We start from the raw sequence: 27,619 nt of genomic DNA on the forward strand, positions 1-27,619 counted from the left end.
GTTAAATGCAGCACAAAACTGCCTTGGAGATGGGTTGCTGCAAAAACCACCTCTCTGCCTCATAGTTGAAAAAAAGTTTTCCAATGTGTCTTGGTTAATTTTACGTGAGAATAAGTACAATTTTGTTCCAGTCAGTACCTCGGCAGCAAGCATTTCCAAAGCACATATATTGCTTAGAAGCCCCTTTACACATTTTATCCTCAGGAAGTAATCTTTTCCATCAGAGCCTACAAATTTCCAAGAGTGAATCCATGGCTTCATCACATGTAGAACATCCAGATGCTCTGAATCACTCCTAATACAGTTCCTTAAATGCACAGGCCCTTTCACACTGTATGTATTAAAGAAATCAAAAATGTCTTTAACTTTCTGACAAAAGTCTGAAGTGCCAGTTGCAGATAATGGCATACTACCACAAAATACAAGTGTGTCAATACCAGCTGCCACTGTGTGGCTTAACACACAAACTGCAATACCCACTTTCATTTTTGAAAAAGCTGGCAGTTCGACAGCTTTTTTAGTCAGCTTCGGAGCTAACTTGTATTTCCTGTGCAAGTCATTTGAATAGAGCTGAGAAATGTCCTTCCAAGAAGCAGTACCAACCAAACCATCATTTGATGTACGAATTATGTCATACCTAAATAGGTTGTTTCTGATGTTCTTAAACAAATGTGGGGTATCATAGAAGAAATAGATCTTCTGCTCCTCATATACCAAACTTGGATTGACTTGTGTAATTCCGTCTCTTTCTCCAGTCCACAAAATTTGAACCCTGATCAGTCACACAGGTCTTTACAACCAAGCCAATTTCCTTAAGTCTCTTGACTACTTCATAAAATATAGCAGTCGAATGCATAGCTCCCACTGTCCCTTTACAAAAACAGTACAGCAATGGTTGTTTGAAACATGAAAAAATGTCACTAATCATTATCACCAACACACTGTTCGCAATTTTAGCTGTGCCTCATATGTCAAATTTGCCATTAGAGACATTTCATCCAATGACATGTTCACAAGTTTATCATTATAAGAAAAATGTTGCACCTTTTGCTTTAAAAGATGGAATATATTGTCACTTATCCCACATTTTATTTGTATGCCTTCCACATACCTTTGTAATGTAGCCCTACGCACTGATGGAAGCATAAAACATTCTGACAAAAACCTGTATGCCTGAGTGCTGTAATATAATAAATTTAGAGCAAACAGCTTATTTTCGTCTTTCCATCTTGCAGCACGTTTCTCTTTCAATGGCATGCTAATCTGGCTTAACAACAAGTCAAGGGCACTTTTTTTAAATATGGCGATCCTATGGTCTTTAACATTCGTTTGTCCTTGTTCACTTGCTCCTTCTGATACAGTTTCTGTCGCTGTCTGTAGGCACTTTCCTTGTCCCGTAATAGTTTCGCTCGAAGTCTAGCGATTTGCACATTCTGACACTTCACACGCTTTTGTAAGACACGAACAGCTGCACTTAATCTAACCACTTCATCGTCAAAGCAAGTCTGTGTTGACAATTCACACGAATCTGGCACTGATACATGCAGAGTTGAACCGGCTGCTTCTGTGTCATAGGACTGTTTTACTGCTTTAGATTGACTGTCGAATCTTTGTGGCAGTTTCCTCTTCATCGTCAGCTGAGGTGGCTTATTTGGAATGTCAAACAGTGTGGGTACTGCATTCCACACGAGTTTGTTGTTGTCTGCGTTCATGAACAGGTTTTGTTCGAAATGTAGCGAACAAAACCTAATATTATTATACAGGTACACTGGTTCTTTCTTAATGAGGTCTTCTCGCCTGCTATTAACAAGCCATTTTCTGCTCCTAAAACGAAACATTCATCATTTATACACATATAGTTTGCAAGTGAATCCTGACGATACAGTTTAGTAACATGATGGTATATACCTCTCAGGATCCTTAGGAAACCTAAAAAAAGACAGCTGTGGTGTCTTCTTCCTGTTGTTGGTGCAATGTATTGCGCTACAAACGCTCCCGCCAGTAAAAGCTATTGTATAAATCAAAATAAACAACCACTATTCTCTTTCACGATCGCGCCGAATTCACAGTGTAACCTACCAGCCTCTTGGGGCGCTGCTGGCAACAAAATCGAGGCGAAGTGTCGCGACTGTTATATTAGACTGTGATGTATCGAAGAAACAGGCGTCTAAAGCTAGCGAAATGAGGGATGCTCAACTACCGGACCTACCGATAGATGGCTCTACCAGCTGATTACTGTAGTCTGTATTGCCCGCCATATTTGAATTTGCCAAGAAGTTTCTCTCGGTCTGTGCGGTGTATAAGGAATTAAGGATTATCGAAATGGTGATTTCTTGTTCCGCTTTCAATTTTACGAAGCGATGGAGTAAGGAAAGTGACTTACCATTTCACAGGTAATAGGACTACCGATAGAATACAACAATACAGACTTAGTGCGTTTGCTAGTTCGATGTTTTTGAACAGGTTTCCTCTAAAGCACCCAGAGCTGCTAAAGAAGTGGATTACTTCCGTGAAGCGGAAAGATTTTAAACCTACGTCTTGCAGTTTTCTTTGCGGAAACCTTTTCCGGCAAGATGATTACGTAGTGAGCCCTGGAACGTGGAAGAAACGTCTCAGACCCGAAGCAGGGCCATCAATTTTTGACTTTCCGACACATTTGATGTCACCAAATAAACAGCCACGACGACATGTTAGGATTTTGAGTGACAACGATGCTTCTCCATTTGAGGTAGCTAATTAATTTCCTTGCTATGTGTGTGGTTATGACTTTTGTGAATTTATTTCGTACGGACACAAATGGGCTACATAGGTCTAACCAATGTTGTAATACAGTTCCATATTTTTGTTTTTAGCGTTCTGTCCTGGAATCCGTGCTTGATTTGCCCTCTGCAGAAGCTACTGATTGCGTGGAGAATGTTGTCAATGAGAATTCTTCCGCGGAAAGCATGTCCCATTTATCCAATGCAGAAGCTGCGAATTGTGTCGAAATCGTTAGTATAAGGATGTTTCCACACCCCCAAAGTTTTCTTATAATATTTTTTCATCAAGCCTTGAGTTATTTCAATCATATATAACGAAATTATTTCTTTATTTCAGAGTGCAGTTGGTTCTCAAGTAATTGATTGTGGTATACAGTCGAAAGTAGAAATGGAAGACAAGGCGACCAAAACTTGCAATTTTTTCTCAGACATTGTGCACGAATTAAAACGTAAACTGAAGTATTTCCGTGAAAAACTTCGAAGAAGAGAGAAGAAAGTGTTTTCCATGGATGACATCATAAGTTCATTGAAGGAGAAGGCGCATCTTCCGCAGAAGTTACACAACTTCCTCAATCATCAGAAAGGAACACAAGTGGAATTAGTGTGCAATTTAGTGGACAACTCTCTCTCGTCAAAGGGTAACAGATACACAACAAATGTGAAAATATTTGCGATGACTGTGTACTTTTATTCACCAGCAGCATATGAATACCTGCAAAAATTAATGCCTCTGACCCATAAATCATTGATTTCCAAATGGGTGGCAAGTGTTGACTGTGAAACTGGCTTCTTAAAAGATGTTTTTAAGTACGTTGATTCGAACCCAATCGTAAGGGACCAGTTCAGCGATTCATGTGTAATTGTAGACAGTGTGGCACTTAGGAAGCAAGTAGTTTGGGACCAAGGAACTAAACAATACACAGGTCTTTTAGAGTTTGGTGGGGAAGTGCCTCAGTCAAAAGAAGTAATAGAGGCATCTGAGGCTCTGGTTTTCATGCTTGTCTCTATTAAAGGCAAATTTATATGCCCGATTGCATATTTCTTTATCAACGGCGTACAGGCAAATAATCAGGCCATACTGATGAAATCCACTTTAGAGAGGCTGCATAGTTTTGGCATTAGGGTTTGGTGTGTTACATGTGATGGCTGCAAGGTAAATATAAGCACTTTACGTACACTTGGCTGTACTTTAAATTTTTCCAAGGGTGATTTTAAGAGCTACAATGTTTATTGTATGTTGGACATGTCATATGATGAAGTTTGCCAGAAATGCTCTAGCAGAAGTATCTCTTATTGAGTCTCAAACTGGCATTATTAGATGGCATTTCATTGAGCAATTGAACAAGGTACAACAAGAAGAAGGTATGACATTTGCCAACAAACTATCAGGACAACATATAAGTTATGTAAATAGAAAAATGAATGTTTCATTAGCTCCACAGACTTTTGCGAGTTCTAGTGTGGCAGATAGTATAGAGTTTTTGAGGAGGGTTGGTGATCCAAATATTAAAGGAAGTGAAGCAACAGTAGAATTTTTGTATAATATTGGTAGGATTTTTGATATTCTGAACTCCAGAAATCCATTAGGTAAAGGGTATAAGAGCCCCCTGAGACTTGACAACAAATCTTATTGGCTTGGTATTTAAAAAAAAAAAAATGGCTCTGAGCACTATGGAACTTAGCATCTATGATCATCAGTCCCCTAGAACTTAGAACTACTTATACCTAACTAACCTAAGGACATCACACAAAACCCAGTCAACATGTTGGTATTTTCAGACACACTGAAAATTATATCAAAGCTTAAAAATCATTGGTGTTCCATTGCTGCTCCATGCAAGAAATACTTTTGCTTTTGGGATAATTTTCAATATGCAATCAGTAAGGCACATAGCTCTGACAAGTATGCTTCGTGTTGAATCTCCTTTGAAGCATTTGCTAACATATAAACTGTCACAAGACCACATAGAGCTTTACATAGAGCTTTTTTTCCCCTGCATTCGGTCCAGATGTGGTTGGAACAACAATCCAAATGCATACCAGTTCAAATGTGCCATGAGAAAGTTGCTCCTGGGTAACAGTGTCACTGCAATGAATGGGAATTGCTCAAATTTTAATGTGTGTTGTTTGCCACCTGTTTATGATTTTCATGCAAGAAAGCATGTAGTAGAAAGTGATGAAAGTGCTGCAGAAAATGAAGTAGAGGAGTGGTGTGCACTTCTTGATGATAAGATTAAGTTCTCATTTCACAAGTAAAACGTACTCTATTATATTGCAGGGTATGTGTCATTGCACCTTTCAAGGCAGATCACATGCAAAGACTGTCTTCACATACTGAAGCCACCTAGTTAAATCTGCATTAGAATGTGATTCTCTCTATGCTTTTCCCAATATGGCCAATAAAAATGCATTTGTAAATTTTGTTAACTGGGGAAAACTGGTTAAAACAAGTGACTGCGTGTACTCTGTTGTAGAATACTCAGAAACTGTTTTAGATGTTTGTGACTGCTGGGGATATGTGACAGAAATATATACAGGCCAAGATTTTGCATTGTGTTAAAAATAAATTTGTAGATTACCCATTTCCTGCTCTTGGTCATGATTACCGTTATGAAATTAGGATTGAGGACTTACATCAGACTCAACTTGTTTGTAAGATTGCATCCCTACACTCCTGCATACGCTTAAAAACATGTGGAAAAAAAGCCTGCTGAGAAAATTTTAAACAACAAATCAAGTATAAGGCAGAAGTTAAATAAACTCATATTGTTTAATCATGTATAGTGCTCAAATTGGAAAAATTACGTAATGGGACATTCCATGCAGATGGGTGTGACATTTTGACAGCTTTTTTAAAACTATTTTGTCCATAAATTTGTTGTTGTGTAATGATGAACTTCAAAAGATGAATCACATTGAAGTAAAATTAAGTCTTTACATCCTGTGTAGATATTATATAAGCTTATTTTAAGATGTTTGGTGTTACAAAATATGCACTTGCATTAAAAACGGGTGATTTGTGTGAAATTAATGAAAAAAAATGTTCTGAGACTTATTTGACAGATGGCTTTCAGTGTGAGAAAATATGTCCCTCAATAACTATGTTAACTTGAATTTTTCACTTTAAGAACTCAGTTTAATCACAGGATGGGTGTGATCTAATGAAGTATGCAGTGGCCCTATGTTTCAAACAGCAATGTTTGTGGATTCTCTGCAACATAAGAGCAATAAAATTGTTACTCTGTTAATTCTTGTTTTAATACTTCCTATAATGAACACAATGTTCCAGTTGATCATAAGCATTCTTATTACTTTATAACCATTCTAGAATAAGGGGACCTCAGTCAGGCAATACCTAATTTTCTGAATTTTGTCTTTATTTTGCTAGGATGTCTTTCTATTATATTTTCCTGTGTTGAGGGGGGGGGGGGGGAGAAGAGAATGCAAATAATCATATAGAATTATCTTTCTAGCACTACAAAGTGCAGAATACAGTGATTACAGGTACACGTGGAAATCTAGGAAATTTCAGTATTCATGTTACATGCCTAATTTTCATTAACATTTACCTTAATTATACGGTTACACTTTTTGCTGATTTGAACTGTGTACTACATGTTAAAAAGATTTTGTTTGGTCATAGTAATAAAAGCATTTCATTTTGTTAGTTCATATGTCCCATACGGAACTGAAATTATCGAGTTATGATGACAAAAGGAAGGAAATAACATTAAGGAATCTTAATTCACAGAAATTATGTAACAATGGTTACACTTTTTGCTAGTTAACTTTAACATAAACCATTTAGTTTCCCATTAAGAGTGAAAGCAGTTGCACGAGTCACGCAAAGAACGAAGTTTCCCATAGGGAACTAAAGTATTTTACGTTTGAGTTATTGCAGACCCAAAGTATTGTGATCTTCATATTTCTATTTAAAAAAGTTTGTAACTCAAATTCACGGACATTTTGGAATCTGTACATACATGTGTGTAGCAAGGTACTTTTCATGTGCCATGTGGAACCTTTAATTTTCTGGTTTAAATATAATTTATTTCATGAATTACCTTTAATACCAGCACTGTCTGAATGCATTATTTACCATTTAGAAGAAGAAATATTAGTGTACAGAATAACAAACCTCATGAAAAATGCGAGAGATTGTTCTGTACAGAACTTGGAATGGCTCTTTATCAATAGCACGTAAAAAAGAAGGCTTCTATTAAATGTTCAAAGAAACCAGTCAGTACCTCTTAATTCACCATAGAGGTGATACAGTAATAAAACAATTTACTTTTTTCAGAATTTCTGCTAAGTATTAAAAGTGTGAAGACGTATTCAATTAGTATTTGCTTTACCAATAACCTGTAGTACAAGCACACGTATAAGCAGATAATTATGGGAGTCAAGAGTTATGTTAAAATTAAAGATACTGACTGTTATTACTTGCTCACAAAGCATTGTAGTTGCTGTACAGTTTATGCTGTATGTAGTGTACCCAATGTGATTCCTGGAGGACATAATATTCTGTTATCCCATGGGAGTGCACTGGTACCACACCTATTGAAAGAATGTTTTGTTGTGGAATAGTTGTATCAGATGTCTGTACCTAAAACAAATCTCCACTGTGGACACCCTTATGTTCTTGGTATGCTATTAGCTATTATTACAGGAATACTCTTCACATGGAGGAGGAAGCATAGTGAGATTTTCTTTTTCATTTCCAACATTGTACACAACTTTCTTTGCACTTTTATGTTATCACATTTTTTTCCCTTGATAATCGAAAAGAGAGAGAGGGGGGGGGGGGGGGGGGAATTTAAGCGAGCTTTCATAACTGAAAACTCTACTTGCGTCATTTGTTATTTTCAAATGTTACTCTCTTTCCAAATACTGTCCTATTTCTTCAAACCAATTTTGAATTTTCTCAGGTTATTACATATTATTTACTGTACATTGTCCACCAATACTTCTGTTATTACCAGATAGTTTGTAATGTGGCACTACCTTTGTGCCACTGGTATTGGCTAGTGTACTTTTGCAGATAAGAAAATCGACTGGACTAGATTGTCCTGTCAGTATAGGACAAATTCAGACAATATGGAACTTTTTACACTAAATTTGCAATATAATGTCACCCTTGTCTAACACAGATTGTAGCAGCCATTGGGGTGCCTGTCTGGTCAGCTTCTTCAGCTTTCACTTTCAGGTTTGTTTTTTGCTTGGGCCGTATACTGACAACCAGTCATTCCAGTGACTGACACCATGTCAAAGACTGGAACCAAGATTCACAGAAATAGAATTCTATGGTTGTAATTCAAAGTGTAATTAATTTTGCTCACTGACATGTTTTGAATTCAATTTTAAAATTGTTTGGGTGTCAGACTGGAAAATTACAGTTTTAAGACACCCCAACCTTAAAATTAACAGCTGTGATCGAGGTTATTTTCGACAAGTTCCTTCACTTCCTACATCATCATGGATCAGTCCAATATAATATTATTACTAGACTTAACTTCCAAATTATACAAGTCAAGCATTTAAGAGGAGCCTTAACGTTGGGCTTTATGTTTATCACATTTAAATGTATTTCTTGTCTCGTATCAAAGACTGTAGCACTGTTAAAAACTGGTGCTTCTACCATATCACTCAGTTTAAATACACCGTGTCATGTACAGGCGTTAATAAAATCATGGCATTTAAATTACTGATCAAAGAGAGTGCCAAATTCGTAAGTGCATGTTGCAATTACAGTGTCAGCATATATGCAGATCGGTAATGCATCACTTCAGATAAAGAAAAAATAACGATTTTTTCTGTTTATACGTAAGTAATACTTTAATAGTTCAGTTGTAATTTCTGTTGTCAGAAAAGATACCCCTAAGCACACTATGTCAACTTTTTTTCAAGAGACGTCTTCACTGTTGTCCACACTTGACTTTCCGAATTATACCAGTAGTTAAAAGCTTCGGCAAGTAAGGTAATTTGTTGACCTCCATTGAATCTTAAATAGTGTTTTAAAACGGGCAAATAAGTAAAGCACTCATAAAATAGTAAACAATTTATAGGTCAGCTTGTCAAACTTTCAAAACACACTCGAATTTAGGAATTTCATAGCAGAACTGTCACAGTTTTTTTTCTCGCTAGATTAGAAACACTTCATTATGTTGATGTGTAGATATCTAGAACATCCAATATAAAATACTTCTGAGGGCGCAGAACGAAAAACATTTTCATCCGTGTTTTGACACTTCGTTTTTTTTGCCAAATTCAGATATGGCGGACAATCAATAATCTCTCGCCGGCACGCGCTAGAGCCATCTATCGGTAGGTCCGGTAGTTGAGCATCCCTCATTTCGCTAGCTTTAGACGCCTGTATCGAAGAATAGCAAAGAGACTGATTACAAGTGAAAACTTGTGAATTGTGTAAAATATCTTTGACGTTGGAGTCGTCTGTGACTATTGTCGTGGTGTGTGTTGACGGAACAACAATGAGAAGGTCGCCGTCATAAATAATTTTGAATTATGTTACTATTATTTTTGTATTAACTAAAAAGAAGAAACTACATTTGAAGAAACTGTATTTGAAACACCAAAATGAGAGAAACACGTTGAACCACGTCTTTTCTGCAGCCGACAACGATGCATTGTGGAATCATACTTAGACAACTGAAGCCAAGACTAATATCGCCTTGCAAACGTCTAACGGAAAAGGTACTGTCACGAAATATGGCAAATTTAAGTAAATAAAAGATAGTGATCATATTTTCAACTTGTCTCTTAGCCGGGATGCCATATTTCAACTGGGGACTGTAGCCGGGATATTGCGTTCACGAGATTTTCAACAGTGCTACGAGGAAGAACAGTTTTGTGTGTTAATACCAGTTTCTTCAGAATGTGTGTTGCAGTGTTTGTGTTCATCGGGAAGTAAAAGTTTTGGAGAAGAAATGTTTCGGCAAAAAATTAATTTTCGACAGAAGAAAATACTTCAAGAATTTTGGTCAACAATCACATGGATGGAAAACGTGGTTCTGCAACAGTAGAAGAGTGTTCCAGGTAAGTCACGAAACCCTCGTATTTTGTTAAAACAATATTTTTATCTTGTTTTATATTGTTGTGTATAAATTTTTGTTCTTCACAATGACTTATGAGATTTTCGAGAGTATTGTGCCTAAAATAGAAAGTAGTAATTTAATAGACTTCGAACATCAGGACAGGTCAAATGAAAGAGAAAGAACCGGTAAATTTGATTTAAAAAGTTTTCTTGTAAATTTTACGAAAGAAATTAAACAATCAGTTGACGACAATGAGACTTACTGGGATGAAAAAATTGATAACATTTTGTTGCAAGTCCAAGCAGTCAATACCCAAGTGGGTGAGCTTTCGAACAGAGTTGGCAGTGTTGAGGAAAAAATTGAATCTGTGGAAGCAAAAGTAAATGAAATTGATGCTAAATTGAGCGGTGAAATTAATACTGTAAAAAATGAGTTACTGGTAGATAGGGAACGAAATTTAATGGGTTTTAATGAGATAAAAGGGGATATTAAAAATTTGGATGAGAATACAAAAAGTTGGGTCGACAGAAGCGTCCGATCCAACGCGTCGGCTTTGACCCGTGACGTAAGGGTGTTGTGTGTGACGTCATGACGGCGCGGAGTTTGGTTTGAGTGTGGCTGTCTCCAGTTCCGTTTTATCTTATTTTATTTACTTTTCTGATCTGTTCGTTCTATCTCGTAAGATTTTTTTAAATTTAAAAACACTTATTACTTATTTTAATTATCTGTTTCCTCGAGTTTCTGTTTTAGTTTATTATATTTATCTTTGATCTGTTCGTTCTATCCCGTGAGATTTTTTTTTTTTAAAAAAAGACAAAAAACACTAATCAGCTACTGAAGCACCTTTTATCTTCTATGGGTTGCAGGGGTTACGACCCCTGGGGAGGTGGGTCGGTATTCATGCATGGCTGTCTTCACTTACACGTTGTAGGTACGCAAGGCGTCTAAATTTGTTTATATTTAGTTTGCCCCCCACCCAAAACACCCCATTTCCCGCGCTTGTCCCGTTAGTGTCATTAGGATTCTTGTGGAAAGTGTGTGTGTTTGTTTTTGTTTCCGCCATATTTGTGACGTCATGGGTCAAAGCAGACGGGTGGGATCGGACGCTTCCGTATTTCCCAAAAGTTTTAGTAAAAAATGTAGAACAAAAAACTGACAATCGTTTGGTTACTCTAGAAGAAAAAGTAGAATGCAATGATTTAGAAAACAAAATATCTGTCAAAGAACTTAGCGAAAAAATTGAAAGTTTTAGCATTGAATTTCAAAGCAAAAATTACAATGTCAACACATGTAATCTTGTATCTAATATTCCATTGAAGCACTTTTCGGTAGATGGACCTTGATTTTATGCTGTATTGTAAGGATTGTTTTTTACCTCACTCACCAGATGAAATAAAAATTAAATTTGTGAAAAAATTCTTGGAAGGGGAAGCTTTGACTTGGGCAAACCAGATTGTAACTCTGGAAAAATTTTGGGATGATCTTAAACAAACTAGAATCAAAAGTGAATTTTTGAATGGGCGAAACTATAGAGAATCAGATGGGAGCATGAAACAATTTTGCAAAAGTGAACTTCAAAAACTTATTCATTTAACAAAACCTTTGGATGACTTGATCAAAATTGATACCTTAAAGAGAAGATTGCCATCAGCAATGCAGTTGAGTTTAGTTCATTGTCCTGATAGTAATGTAGAGCAGTTTCTCAATTATATTGATAAGTTAGATAGGGTAACAACACGAACACACAGTGGGTTTACTCAGAAAGGTAATGGTCAAAATTGGGGAAATGACAACAACACGAACACACAGTGGGTTTACTCAGAAAGGTAATGGTCAAAATTGGGGAAATGACAACTTTCAAAAAAGGGAACAAAACAATTATCATGGCGTCAGTCAAAATTCAGGGGGATATAACAATTTTGAAAAGAAGGACCATAATTTTTATCCAAAAGAAGAACAACATTTTCACATTAATAATCAACAAAATAGAGAACACTTTAGGGATCAAAATCACAGAAATTTTTATAGAGGTCAGTGCAATAGGAACTACCAACAATCAGGTAATGTTTGGCATAGGAATGGGATCAGAAATGTTGATCAGAGACATTGGCAGAACCACAATCAGCAGTTCATACAGGAACCAGAAATAATAAACGAGTAGACGCCCCCTTGAAGGTCCGCAAGGTTGAGGCAGAAGGTGAGCATGATGAAAGGACCAATGGATGTGACTATCATAAACCCAAACATGACAGTTCCAAACCTAAGCTATCACATGAGGTTATTAGTTGTTACTTATTGAAAAAATTTCAAGAGGAAAATAATATTGATAAAGATAAAATTTTCAGTACACAAGAACATACAGTAGATAAAAGTAATTGTGATTCATTTAATTTAACAGAGTTTTACACTCGGGCAGAAAAGAACAACACTTTGTCAGATGATGTAATTTGTAGTAGTTCAGAGATGTGTGTGAATGAAAGAGAGAATGCATGCTGTGAGAATGAAAATGTTGGTGAAATTGATCTGGTAATTTTAGAAAGGGGAAATAATATTTTGGGGAATAATTTGAATGTGTATGACCTGAATATGTGTAATGATAATGATGTTGTTGATAAAGTTGATAATGATGGTAATGGTATTGATGATGATGTTGAGGAAAGGTATTTCATTAGTTTAAATAGGGAGTTGGGTATACACATGGTTGAAAATGGATTAAATAGTGAGAATATTATAGAAATTCCCAGGGATGTTACCAGGATGAATAAAGCTCACAAGCTGGATGTATGTGAAAGTGTGAATTTTGATGTTGTTGGTAAAGAATCTGACTACACAAATAGCGATGACACATGTATATCTTGTAACCTAAGTGAAACTTTTACAGATACTAATGATACACACACATTTCTTATGAATATATGGCTGAACAGTGAAACTATTTCTTTTGACAAGAACTTTAGAAAGATGCTTATTAATGTATGTGAAACTGTATGTCCTGAGTGGTGGAAAAAGATGAGATATTTTATTTTTGAAAAGCTGAAGGATAAGTACTTCAATAGTATACAATGTGATTTGTATGAAAATTCTTGGCTATTTGAGATAATAGAGAGTACTCATGACACTTTTGTCTCTTGTGCAAATTTTATAACTGTGACAATTAATACATGTAATGATATGCCATATGATTCTGATAAGTATAGGTTTGGGGAAATTGAAAGTGATTTATTACATGAGGATACAGGTTCTGAGAAAATTTTGCAGTCCTTATATAAAAGTTCAAATTGGGTCATGGATTGGTAAATGTTTAATTGATACAGGAAGCGAGATCTCGGGAATATCTGAAAGGTTAAGCAAGAAATTGAAAGTGGGGAAAGATTATGTTGAAATGCCAGTTGTTGGGGTAAAGATAAAAGGTGCTACTGGGAAGAGCAGTAAATTGGTAAAAAGCCAGGCTTTAGTGACATTTTTAATTGAAGGCAAGTTGTTCACACATGGATGTTTTGTAATTCAGGAATTTAATGAGGATTTTCTTTTGGGTATGAATTGGATAGTAGAAGTAAATACAGCATTTGATTGGGTTGGAAAATAACTTTTGTAGAAACTAGTGAAAGGGAATACATTCAGACAAATTTTGTGAACACACTTGGTGATCGGAGTAATGGAAATTTTGACAGTATCAATTTACTAAAAGAAAATAGATTGGAGAATATTGAAACTCATAGATTTGATACTGATGAAGTTGAATTTGGGAATTTAGTAAATTTGAAAATTTCAGAAACACAAAATTTATCTGGGGAGCAAAAACAACAGTTAGAAAATCTGCTGTGGGAATACAGTGATGTTTTCAGTGACATACCTGGAAGGGTAAAGGGTTATCAGTGTGAGCTTCAGGTAAAACCTCATGAACCATTTTTCATAAAACCATACAGTATTGCCATATCAAAAAGACCTGCTGTTGAGAAAGAGCTGAAAAAGATGGAAGGATGTAATATAATGGAAAGGAGTATCAGTGCATATAATAATCCTCTAGTAGTAGTTTCGAAAAAAGATGGTGGAGTAACATTGGTTTTGGACTCTACACACTTAAACAAAATTTTGTTCAGACAGACAGACCATCCTGAAAATATTGATGAGTTACTCTATAAATTTACAGATTTAAAATATATGTCAAGTTTGGATCTAACTTCGGGTTTTCATCAGGTACCACTTTCGGTTAATCCTAGAAAATATACTGCTTTCTTGTACAATGGTAAGAGTTACCAATATTGTGTTGTGCCATTTGGGTTAAATTCTTCTGTTTCTGAATTTATAAGAGCTTTGGATCATGTACTGGGGCAAGAACTTGCGTCTAAACCGATAATTTATGTAGATGACATTTTGGTTACAGGGCAAAATTGGGAGGAACATTTTTTGATTTTGAAGTCAGTTTGTGAAAAACTTAGAAAAGGGGGGATGACATTGAAATTAGAGAAATGTAAATTTGCAGTTTCTGAATTAAAATTTTTGTGTCATATTGTCACAGACAAGGGAATTTTGGCAGATCCAGAAAAAATTAAAGCAATTTCAGAAATTCCTATTCATAAGACTAAAAAACAATTAAAGTCGTTCTTTGGGTTATGCAGTTATTACCGAAAACATATAAGTGATCAGAGTCTGAATGCACCATGTTTAAGTCAATTACTTAAGAAAAACACTGTTTGGGTTTGGTATAAAAGTTGTCAGGAAGAGTTTGATAAAATTAAGCAAGAGTTGAGGAAGCAACACTTATTACACAGACCAGATTTTAATTTACCATTTTGTTTGAACACGGATAGCTGTAATTATGGGCTTGGAGCAGAGTTATTTCAAGAAAGAGTAGAGAATGGAGTTAAGATACATTGTACCATAGCATTTTCAAGCAGAATGTTGCTCAAGCGTGAGAAAAATTATACAGTCACAGAGAAGGAACTTTTGGCAATTCATTGGGCTTTTACAAAATTTAGAATTTACCTTGTTGGACATAAAACCATAGTATTTTCGGATCACAAAGCTTTGAGTTACTTACAAGAGTGCAAATTATACCACAGTAGATTGACCAGATGGGCAATTTTACTGCAACAGTTTGACTTTGAAATCAAACACATAAAAGGTTCTGAGAATGTAGTAGCTGATTCACTTTCAAGGTTACCAATTGGGGGAGAAAGGGAGATTTTTGAACAAGAGGAGGAAAAGCAATTTAAAATTAGATACTTGAAAGGGGTGGAAAATGAAAAAACAATTAGAGCTATGTGTAACAAAATTAGAAAAAATCAAAATTTAGATCAGAGTTGGAAATTAATCAAAGAATGTTTAGGCAAGAAGGGGTATGAGAAACTTGATAAATTTTACAAATTGCATAAGGGGATTTTATTTCGGAGAACAGATGTAGATTCTGATAATTGGAAACTGTGTTGGCCAGAGGCAGATGCTGATAAGCTGATCATTTACATACATGAAAGTTTTGGTCATTGTGGGATACAGAAGTGTATTCAAAAGATACAAGAAAATGTTTATTTTTACAATATTGGAAAGAAGGTAAGAAAAGAATTGGCAACCTGTGACAAATGGCAGAGAGTTAAAGTGAGCAATCAAAGATGTGGTGGAGAGATGCAAAACATTATTCCGGAAAAACCTTTAGATCTTATCGCAGTGGACTTATATGGAATGTTACCAAAGAGTAAAGGTGGTTACTGTTACGTATTTGTTATGGTAGATGTATTTTCAAAATTAATTAAACTATATCCAGTGAAAAAAGCTACTTGCCATGAAATTATAATAAAAATTGAAAGAGATTATTTCGAACAGGTGGGTAAACCAAAAGCTATATTATCAGATAATGGTTCACAGTTCACCTCTAAAATTTGGAAAAAGTTTATTGAAAGATCAAAATTGAAGCATATACTTATATCTGTTTATTCTCCGTCCACCAATCCTGCAGAAAGATATATGAGGGAAATTGGGAGACTTTGTAGAACCTATTGTAGCCATAAACATCCAACCTTGTTTTGGCACATTCGAAATTTTGAAGATATTATGAATAGCCTACAACATAGTTCCACAGGATTTTCACCGTATGAGATTATGTTTAATATTAGACCTCCAAATCTTATATCAGAACTTATTGAATTTCCTAAATGTACACCTTTAACTATGCAAGAGAGAGAAGATATTTTCAGGGAAACTATGAGGAAACAAGGGGAAAAGAGGAATAAAAGACATAACAATAGGGTAAGAGTAACCACTTTTAAAATTGGGGATCTTGTTCTGGTCAAATCTCATGAAAAATCAAAAATGTTAACTTCAGAAATTAAAAAATTCTTTGATATCTATATTGGGCCTGTTGAAGTCATAGAAAATCCACACCCTAATGCTTATCGTTTGGTGTATCCTAAGTCAAAAAAATTATTTGGTCTCAGGAATGTTGTCTCTTTAAAACTGTATAAACAGAAATCATAATTTCAAAATTTAAATAACCTATTATCATCTAAAACAAAAGTCCTCCACTGGAATACAATTGTTAGAACAAAACTGCCTGTACAACCAAGTGTGTATATTTGCATGTATAAATTAATAATTTGAAGTCACATATTAATTGAAACTGATGAAAAAACACTGTTGTAACAAAGAATGAGAGAAAGATTTATTTTTACTTTTTTACAAAAAAAAAGTCTCCATAGTGAGCATTTCTGAATTTTTCTAATTTTTGGAAGCTAAGTCTTCCCTGTGGGTGAAGGCATGCATGTGAGGACATGCATGCAAAGGTATAAGTTTCAAAACCAATTTTAGATAAAGCCTCATGATATATGAGCAGTTGATTGTTGTTTATACTGATGTTGTGGGGAGCAAAAGTACTCTTCACAAGAATGTGACTTGTAGTAATATTGTAGTAGAGAGGAAAGTGTACATAAATAATTGCAAAAAATTTAGATAATACTGATGTATCTTTAGCTGTACTAAAAGAAGAAAATCATAAGAAAAAAAATACAAAATAAAAAAACCTAAGTAAAAAATTTAAAAAGAAAATCATAAGGAAAAAAATATACAAAAAACAAAAAACCCATGACTAATAAAAAATATAAAAATTTAAAAAAAATCAGAAGTTAAAAAAATATATATATAAAAGGCAAATATAGAGAAAAACACATTACACTATATATGTCCAATATCATTTTTACTGTACAATATGTAAGCATAATGAAATTAACATTAATATTTTAAAAAAATTAAATCTTATTCTAGGAAATGAGTTTTACCTTTCTATTATTTTCAATCTGTATGCTGTATGTTAGAATATTTCTCATGTATGTTTTATACCATGTATATTTGTCATGTTAAATAATTTCTTTACTTGAAATTTTTGTGTATGGGATTGATGGGGAAGTATCATTGCAACAACAGCCAGTAACAAGTCCACAGATTCAAAGAGTCCAAATTTGGAAGAGGTTATCAGACTGCATCATTAATGTACTAATTGTGTAATACAGATCCATCACTGAGTGTTGTCGGGATTTTGTTGTATATGTCCATAACAACAAAAGCCCTGGGGAGCAGTTGTAATGGATCTGGGAGATGTTATTTTTTTACCGTATTTGTCGATACCGAATTGTAAATGTTTTCTTATATTTTTGTCAGAATTTATTATAATTTGTCTTATTATATGTTAATTTACTTCTGTTTTTGAGAGTAAAAGCATATTGATTACTATTAGAAAATGTATCAAAGAATAGCAAAGAGACTGATTACAAGTGGAAACTTGTGAATTGTGTAAAATATCTTTGATGTTGGAGTCGTCTTTGACTATAGTTAGTCGGCAGCTAACTCTTGGTGTGTGTTGACGGAAGAACAATGCGAAGGTCGCCGTCATAAATAATTTTGAATTATGTTACTATTATTTTTGTATTAACTAAAAAGAAGAAACTACATTTGAAGAAACTGTATTTGAAACACCAAAATGAGAGAAACACGTTGAACCACGTCTTTTCTGCAGCCGACAACGATGCATTGTGGAATCATACTTAGACAACTGAAGCCAAGACTAATATCGCCTTGCAAATGTCTAACGGAAAAGGTACTGTCACGAAATATGGCAAATTTAAGTAAATAAAAAATAGTGATCATATTTTCAACTTGTGTCTTAGCCGGGATGCCATATTTCAACCTTACCAATGATTTACGCTACAATTAAAACAAAACTTATTCACAATTCCAATTACAATAGCTACACATTTCATGTACCGGTATTCGTAAATACAGATCTTTACATACTTGGTTTAGGTGATATAATGCCAATGCATCACAATTATTTCGATGTGAGCAATGAAACTTCACGTAAAACATGACTGCGATAAAATGCGTAATAAAATAAATATACCGAGGTCTAGAAATAAGCATGATTACACATAAAAGGGATGATTAATACAGTTCAATATTAAAAATGTGTATTCAACAAAACCGTAGTCCTACAGAACTGGAGGGGTGTGACGGTAATGGTTTTATTTTATCAGTGAAATTACATACCGGTACTGGATGTTACTAATGCTCCTGAAACCATCAAATAAATGATTACAAAGTTAATTTACCGGTTTTTCTCCCCCGGAATCCAAAACATCAGACAGTATATATAATAATGGTATGAGACAACGAAGGGAGATTATTTTAGGACGTATTTTCATCAATTTTGAGACGTTATGACTCGTAATAGCCCTGGAGACGTCTTTTACAACAATCGAATAATTTGTAGCAGTACACCGATAAAAATAACTGCTTGCAACTAGCAAGTAATCGCGCAACGCGCAACCAAACTTCGAACACACAAATAACTTCTTAACACGATACGATTACATGACAATGGACACCAAACGCATACTCAAAATAACAAACCTAGATAAACACAGCACCGGTTTTCGTACGCCTCCAAACAAACTACTTTTCAGAAATTGTATTTCAGTAAATGAAGACATACTGGAGCAGTGGATTTTAATAATACCAACAACCAAAGACAACAAATCAACAGAAGTCCGCACTAGAACAAGCCAGTTTATTTGATTAATTTAAAATGTGAAGGAAAAAGCAGAGTTGTTATTTGCTGACATGAATCCATGGCTTTTTATATTAAAGTACTGACTTCGAAAGTGGGGCATTTGATGACAGAATTAAAAATCATTATTGACAAAGCCAATCCAATCCAATAGAGACCGTAGATCTTACACTAATAACTAAACAAGAAATTTCCAGAAACTTACCTCCGCCTATAAAAATGTCCACAGTGTGCGTTAGAAAAATGTGTAGAAGAATGAAACTCAAGGAGAAAATACGAATTGCTTTGGAAGTAAAGGATACTTATTATAAATGTCACTATCTTTATCGTAAATTTTGCATATGATTTTTACGGCTTAATGCTTTGGTTGCTATTATTGGCTCGTTGTAATACGAGAGTTTCTTATTTAAATTTGAACAAAACCATTAAACAGAGGCACATTTTCGAAGTGTTGTTTGACTGATTTAGTCACTCAGTACAAAACACCTTCCTATACTCTTTACTAGTTTCAAAAAATGGTTCAAAATGCTCTGAGCACTATGGGACTTAACTTCTGAGGTCATCAGTCCCGTAGAACTACTTAAACCTATTTAACCTAAGGACATCACACACACCCGTGCTCGAGGCAGGATTCGAACCTGCGACCATAGCGGTGGTCTGATCCCTGAAAATGTTACTGCAACTTTTCTGAAGTGTATAATCCTTGACTCATTTGCCAGATTTATGCATTCTGTAATCTCACTAAATAACTCAAGGAAAATAACAGAGACAGTTCTATCCTTCTCCAATCCGCGCATGTATCATGTCTTCAGTGAATTCGGCACCGACAGGACATTACGAATTTTACTTTTTTAAATGTCCAACCACACATGCATATTTCTTTGTCCAGCAGTTCATTCGGTTGGGCAGTCTCCAGTATACGTTTCCTTCTGTGTTTTGTTTGTACAGACATACCGGAGCAATGATCATTCACATAGATTTTAACTTATTTTTTGCCAGTGCACTGTTAGTATCTGTGAAAACAAAAACTGCTGCACAAGCTCTGCAAACAACAAATGTGATCTTACAAAACACCAAACAATGATTCTTCGACAATAAAATGAAAACGAATGAAGAAATAACACAACAAAATCTTACATGTAGCCTTACAAATGTTGCATACCCCGATAATATGGAGGCTATCAAACTGCTGGGATTCCTGATTGACAGCAAATTAATAATGAATGAACAAACAGTGTATGTGTGCTCCCAGCTCTCTGATGTACTGTCTGCAGAAAGTAAGTTGACACTCGGCGCTGTGGCTTATGGGAATGACTGTAAATGAGAGATGCCTCCACTGTCACTCGCTTCAGCCACCGTGCCGAGTGTCAACTTAGTTTGTGTGTACAGTAATATACCTTCTGAGGAGAACAGAGGGTGTATTAGCTGACCCATACCTTATAACAGTGCATTATGCAATATTTAATAGCCACATCAATCATGGCCTACTGTTATGGGGATATTCTGAAGGCTGCAAGAATGTGGCAGTGCTACATAAAAAAAGCAATCAGAATCTTTGCATCAAGCTAAAGACTGCAGCACTGCAAGCCTATGTTCACCCAATTAGGAATAATGAAATCTACATCCAGTACGTGTTTTTATGCCACATCTGAGTAAAAGAAAACCAAGTTGTTATCTGCATGAGGCAGGACATGCATAATCATGAAAGGAACATTGATACAATGGTTGCTTTAAAAATATTCAACTCATTGCCCCAGAAGTGTAGTTCCTGTCACCAGGACCATTCAAAAGGACAACTGCACAAGATATGAAAGAGTAATCTTCTCTCTCTCTCTCTCTCTCTCTCTCTCTCTCTCACACACACACACACACACACACACACACACACACACACATACGCACAAACACCGAAGCGCCAAGGAAACTGGCATAGGCATGTGACTTCAAATACAGAGATATATAAACAGACAGAATATGGCAATGCCTATGTAAGACAAGACGTGTCTGGAGCAGTTATCAGATCGGTACCTACTGCTACAGTGGCAGGTTATCAAGATTTAAGTGAGTTTGAACATGGTGTTATAGTCAGTGCAAGAGAGATGGAATACAGCAGCTCTGAGGTAGCGATGAAGTAGTGATTTCCCCATATGACCATTTCTCGAGCATATGGTGAATATAAGAAATCCAGTAAAACATCAAATTTACGACTTCGCTGTAGCTGGAAAAAATCTTACAAGAATGGGAGAAACGACGATTGAAGAGAAGCTTTCAGTGTGACAGAAGTGCAACCCTTCTGCAAATTGCTGCAGATTTCAATGCTGGGCCATCAGTGTGCAAACCATTCAATGAAACAGCATCAATATGGGCTTTTGCAGTCGAAGGCCCACTTGTGTATCATTGACAACTGCACAACACAAAGATTTACACCTCACCAGGGCCCGTCAACAATGACTGATACCATGTTGCCTCTTTTCAAATTGTATCGAACGGATGGACATGTATGAGTGTGGAGACAACCTCATGAATTCATGGACCCTGCATGTCAGCAGGCGACTGTTCGACCTGGTGGAGGCTCTGTAATGGTGTGGGACGTGTGCAGTTGGAATTAAATGGGACCCCTTATACTTCTAGATACGATTCTGACAGGTGACACATATGTAAACATCATGTCTACCTGCCTCCATTCATGTCCATTGTGCATTCCGACAGACTTGGAAAAATCCAGCAGGTCAATCCGACACCCCACACGTCCAGCACTTCCGCTGGCCTCCATCTCTCCAGACATGAACATGTTTGGGCATACCTGGGATGCCTTGCAACAAGCTGTTCAGAACAGATTCGACCCCCTTCTACTCTAGCAGATTGATGGGCAGCACTGCAGGATTCATGGTGTCATTCCTTCCATGACTACTTTAGACATTAGTTGAGTCCATGCCACGTCATGCTGCAAAACTTCTGCATACTCGCGGGGGCCCTACCCGATATTAGGCAGGTGTACCAGTGGCGTTCTACGGATCGGAGCGTGGAATGTCAGATCCCTTAATCGGGCAGGTAGGTTAGAAAATTTAAAAAGGGAAATGGATAGGTTAAAGTTAGATATAGTGGGAATTAGTGAAGTTCGGTGGCAGGAGGAACAAGACTTCTGGTCAGGTGACTACAGGGTTATAAACACAAAATCAAATAGGGGTAATGCAGGAGTAGGTTTACTAATGAATAGGAAAATAGGAATGCGGGTAAGCTACTACAAACAGCATAGTGAACGCATTATTGTGGCCAAGATAGACACGAAGCCCACACCTACTACAGTAGTACAAGTTTATATGCCAACTAGCTCTGCAGATGACGAAGAAATTGAAGAAATGTATGATGAAATAAAAGAAATTATTCAGATTGTGAAGGGAGACGAAAATTTAATAGTCATGGGCGACTGGAATTCGAGTGTAGGAAAAGGGAGAGAAGGAAACATAGTAGGTGAATATGGATTGGGGGACAGAAATGAAAGAGGAAGCCGCCTGGTAGAATTTTGCACAGAGCACAACATAATCATAACTAACACTTGGTTTAAGAATCATGAAAGAAGGTTGTATACATGGAAGAACCCTGGAGATACTAAAAGGTATCAGATAGATTATATAATGGTAAGACAGAGATTTAGGAACCAGGTTTTAAATTGTAAGACATTTCCAGGGGCAGATGTGGACTCTGACCACAATCTATTGGTTATGACCTGTAGATTAAAACTGAAGAAACTGCAAAAAGGTGGGAATTTAAGGAGATGGGACCTGGATAAACTAAAAGAACCAGAGGTTGTACAGAGATTCAGGGAGAGCATAAGGGAGCAATTGACGGGAATGGGGGAAATAAATACAGTAGAAGAAGAATGGGTAGCTTTGAGGGATGAAGTAGTGAAGGCAGCAGAGGATCAAGTAGGTAAAAAGACGAGGGCTAGTAGAAATCCTTGGGTAACAGAAGAAATATTGAATTTAATTGATGAAAGGAGAAAATATAAAAATGCAGTAAGTGAAACAGGCAAAAAGGAATACAAACGTCTCAAAAATGAGATCGACAGGAAGTGCAAAATGGCTAAGCAGGGATGGCTAAAGGACAAATGTAAGGATGTAGAGGCCTATCTCACTAGGGGTAAGATAGATACTGCCTACAGGAAAATTAAAGAGACCTTTGGAGATAAGAGAACGACTTGTATGAATATCAAAAGCTCAGATGGAAACCCAGTTCTAAGCAAAGAAGGGAAAGCAGAAAGGTGGAAGGAGTATATAGAGGGTCTATACAAGGGCGATGTACTTGAGGACAATATTATGGAAATGGAAGAGGATGTAGATGAAGATGAAATGGGAGATACGATACTGCGTGAAGAGTTTGACAGAGCACTGAAAGACCTGAGTCGAAACAAGGCCCCCGGAGTAGACAATATTCCATTGGAACTACTGACGGCCGTGGGAGAGCCAGTCCTGACAAAACTCTACCATCTGGTGAGCAAGATGTATGAAACAGGCGAAATACCCTCAGACTTCAAGAAGAATATAATAATTCCAATCCCAAAGAAAGCAGGTGTTGACAGATGTGAAAATTACCGAACTATCAGCTTAATAAGTCACAGCTGCAAAATACTAACACGAATTCTTTACAGACGAATGGAAAAACTAGTAGAAGCCAACCTCGGGGAAGATCAGTTTGGATTCCGTAGAAATACTGGAACACGTGAGGCAATGCTGACCTTACGACTTATCTTAGAAGAAAGATTAAGGAAAGGCAAACCTACGTTTCTAGCATTTGTAGACTTAGAGAAAGCTTTTGACAATGTTGACTGGAATACTCTCTTTCAAATTCTAAAGATGGCAGGGGTAAAATACAGGGAGCGAAAGGCTATTTACAATTTGTACAGAAACCAGATGGCAGTTATAAGAGTCGAGGGGCATGAAAGGGAAGCAGTGGTTGGGAAGGGAGTAAGACAGGGTTGTAGCCTCTCTCCGATGTTGTTCAATCTGTATATTGAGCAAGCAGTAAAGGAAACAAAAGAAAAATTCGGGGTAGGCATTAAAATTCATGGAGAAGAAATAAAAACTTTGAGGTTCGCCGATGACATTGTAATTCTGTCAGAGACAGCAAAGGACTTGGAAGAGCAGTTGAATGGAATGGACAGTGTCTTGAAAGGAGGATATAAGATGAACATCAACAAAAGCAAAACAAGGATAATGGAATGTAGTCTAATTAAGTCGGGTGATGCTGAGGGAATTAGATTAGGAAATGAGGCACTTAAAGTAGTAAAGGAGTTTTGCTATTTGGGGAGCAAAATAACTGATGATGGTCGAAGTAGAGAGGATATAAAATGTAGGCTGGCAGTGGCAAGGAAAGCGTTTCTGAAGAAGAGAAATTTGTTAACATCCAGTATTGATTTAAGTGTCAGGAAGTCATTTCTGAAAGTATTCGTATGGAGTGTAGCCGTGTATGGAAGTGAAACATGGACGATAAATAGTTTGGACAAGAAGAGAATAGAAGCTTTCGAAATGTGGTGCTACAGAAGAATGCTGAAGATTAGATGGGTAGATCACATAACTAATGAGGAGGTATTGAATAGGATTGGGGAGGAGAGAAGTTTGTGGCACAACTTGACCAGAAGAAGGGATCGGTTGGTAGGACATGTTCTGAGGCATCAAGGGATCACCAATTTAGTATTGGAGGGCAGCGTGGAGGGTAAAAATCGTAGAGGGAGACCAAGAGATGAATACACTAAGCAGATTCAGAAGGATGTAGGTTGCAGTAGGTACTGGGAGATGAAAAAGCTTGCACAGGATAGAGTAGCATGGAGAGCTGCATCAAACCAGTCCCAGGACTGAAGACCATAACAACAACAACCAGTTTCTTTGGCTCTTCAATGTGTGTATCATATATATTTCCTTATATATATGAAAAATGATAAATAACTCTTGCATATTTAATCTTCACACAGTCTGTCCAATCATGACTGGTAAACGACGCAGATCCAGATATTAAAAACATCAAGTTACTGGTATTTCTATAGATACGTTAACTTTGCACACCTTATGTTATGGAAGTAAGAGCTCTGGAAACCAAGGGGCTGTTAGTTCTGTTTTGCATATATATCTACTTGATTAGTTCTCATTAGTTGGAAAATAATATTGTGGAAATATAAAACCTACCACCCCAAGAAACGACAGTGAGAAAATGGATGTCATGTAAAAATAAGCAAACACTGCAGAAAGTGCTAGATTCCCAATTTCTGGAATAGACAGGAAGATTTATGGGTCTCTATGTCAGCCGAACATAACGAATAGAATAGTTTGGTAAATACCATAAATGGATATAAGTCTGCCACAGCAGCCTGTATTCGAGATGACTGTAACTGCAAAATCATCTGAAAGGAAAAAAGATCAAGGTCAATTACAAATACACACTTTCTATCTAATCAAGTGCTTCAGATGAAGGATGTTTCATTTATTTATTTATTATACACCTTTAAAAATGCAACCAACATAATCTTTTGTGTACACAGACATAGCAATACAATCACATAAATAACACGCACAGACTAAAAAATATTTTACGTAATTACTGTTCGACATTAAATTGTCCATCATACTGCGCATGATGTATTCTGTAGAATCACATACATAAGTTTAATGTAATGAAACTATATTACTGTCTGAGATAATTTTTAAAGCCTGTTTTGAACTCTTCTATTGTATAAAATGCTTTTTCTCTCAAAGCCACATCTGTGCGACGTCTTTAAACATATTGGTGACACATTGTGTACCTGTAGTGACAACATATTAAACTGTTTTACCCTCATGTATATGTAACTGTCTAGAGTTTCCTTAAGTCTAGCGACTGTGATGTCTGTCTTCTGTTTTAGGTGTGTATTATATTGACGGGCCACGTGGCTACACCACCGCGGGGTCGAGGCACCTTGCCACAGTTCCTGCAGTCCTCCCCCCCTTCAGAGGTTCGGATCCTCCCTCGGGCATGGATGGGTGTGTTATCCTTAGCGTGAGATAGTTTTAGATTAAGTAGTGTGTAAACCAATGACCTCAGCAGTTTGTCCCAATAGGAACGTACCACAAATTTCCAAAATAACATCAATGGATAGAGTGTTTTAGTTTGTAATAATGCTAGTTTTTTTTTGTATGTAGGCCTATTAGACAACTTAATATGAAGAGAAATGTAGCTGTTGGTATTTTTATTTATTTTTTTTTTTTTTAAATAGGGTTTCCAAGACTCATTATTTACAGCCCCACAAATGCATCTGAACTTATTTTTGCCAAATGTGATCTTTTTTTGCTCCAGGGAAATTACTCAATAACACAATGGCATGTCAATTGTGCTTGGAAAAAGGTATAGTATGCATTTAGCAATAGCTTATCATTAACACATGACCTTAGTTTACCTAACAAATATGTAACACATACTAAGTTAGTAGAGATATATTTGGTATAATTCTTCCATGTTAATTTCGTGTGAAGACAGAAGTCAAGAAGTTTAGCTGAAGCAGTTATTGCCATCCTCTTTAATTGATAAGGTAAAGAGAATATTTACAGTTTGTCAGTATTAATACAAAATTCAGTGAGATGGAACCACTTACTGGCTGCTCTGAAATGATCCCTACTTTACTGCTTTAATGCTCCTCAATTTTTACCAGCTGGAACAAAAGTGGTACCATCATAACATAAATTTTCACATACTAATCACTGGCTATGACATAACGTATCGTGAGTCACTAAAATTAGGAAGTATTATGTTATGTAGCTGGCATTTGGCTGAAATCAGAAATTAGTGGCTAGTGTTTGGTTGAAATCAGAAATCGGTCATGTGACATTCCTCACTCACTAATTTTGAGACACAGTATTGTATTCATCATATTTCATTGTTTCCATGTTATAACTTGGATTTTTTGACAGTATGCAATTTGAAGGCAACGTCAAAAAGAAGATTTATCACAAACACATCACTCTATATACAGTTTGTTATAATTAAATATCCCTTAGACACATCAGTCCTTAAGAGATTTCAAGATGAAATGCATTCACTGTGGTTAGAGACGTATTGTTACAGAACTGAAAGAAGTAGGATAATATCCTAGAACACACTAATACCTTTTCTCTCCAGCTTTGCTTTTGTAACACATTCTGGGTCTTCTTATTTATGTAATAGAAGCATGTCCCACAATATTTGATGTTATTTACATGAAATGAGTTTCTTCTCTTTCATGGCTTCAAGCTTAAAAAATGAACGATGAAACTGCTGCTAGTGAAACAAGCAGTAAAGACATTTACATCATATGAAATTTATATTTTTTCTTATCACAAATAATTGACTTTTTTTTTTAATATGTCATGATTCCTGAGGGTGTGGTTAGGTGGGAACCTACAAGTAAAGCTTAAGTTACTGCGAGTGAAACGAGCAGCAATCATATGTATAGTCTTGCTTGTTACCAATACTTTGTGGTTTCTTTGAAATAAGCCACGATTTTTGAGAGTGTGGTTATACACAAACCTAAGAGCACAGCTTAAATTGGTGCAAATGAAATAAACAGCAATCATATTTGTAGTTTTGCTTGTCATAAATGCTGCGTGGGATTAGCCGAGCGGTCTAAGGCGCTGCAGTCAAGGACTGTGCGGCTGATCCTGGCGGAGGTCCGAGTCCTCCCTCGGGCATGGGTGTGTGTGTTTGTCCTTAGGATAATTTAAGTTAAGTAGTGTGTAAGCTTAGGGACTGATGAC

At 36.2% G+C, this 27,619-nt stretch overlaps 1 protein-coding gene across 2 annotated transcripts in view; it reads left to right on the top strand.

The window, feature by feature from the left end:
* The first annotated feature begins 9,678 nt into the window (after window positions 1-9,678).
* The window catches only part of LOC126419774 (uncharacterized), a 54,944-nt gene continuing 37,003 nt past the window's right edge, over window positions 9,679-27,619 (top strand). The window contains exons 1-2 of one of the 2 annotated variants that reach the window (XM_050086949.1): window positions 9,679-9,812; window positions 25,756-25,873. The gene's annotated coding sequence lies outside the window, so the exon portion shown is untranslated. Of the gene's footprint in view, window positions 9,813-25,738; window positions 25,874-27,619 lie in introns of those variants that run through there. The other variant, XM_050086948.1, reaches the window with a different exon arrangement.

Source organism: Schistocerca serialis, chromosome 9 (genome assembly GCF_023864345.2).
Source record: "Schistocerca serialis cubense isolate TAMUIC-IGC-003099 chromosome 9, iqSchSeri2.2, whole genome shotgun sequence".
NCBI lineage: Eukaryota > Metazoa > Arthropoda > Insecta > Orthoptera > Acrididae > Schistocerca > Schistocerca serialis.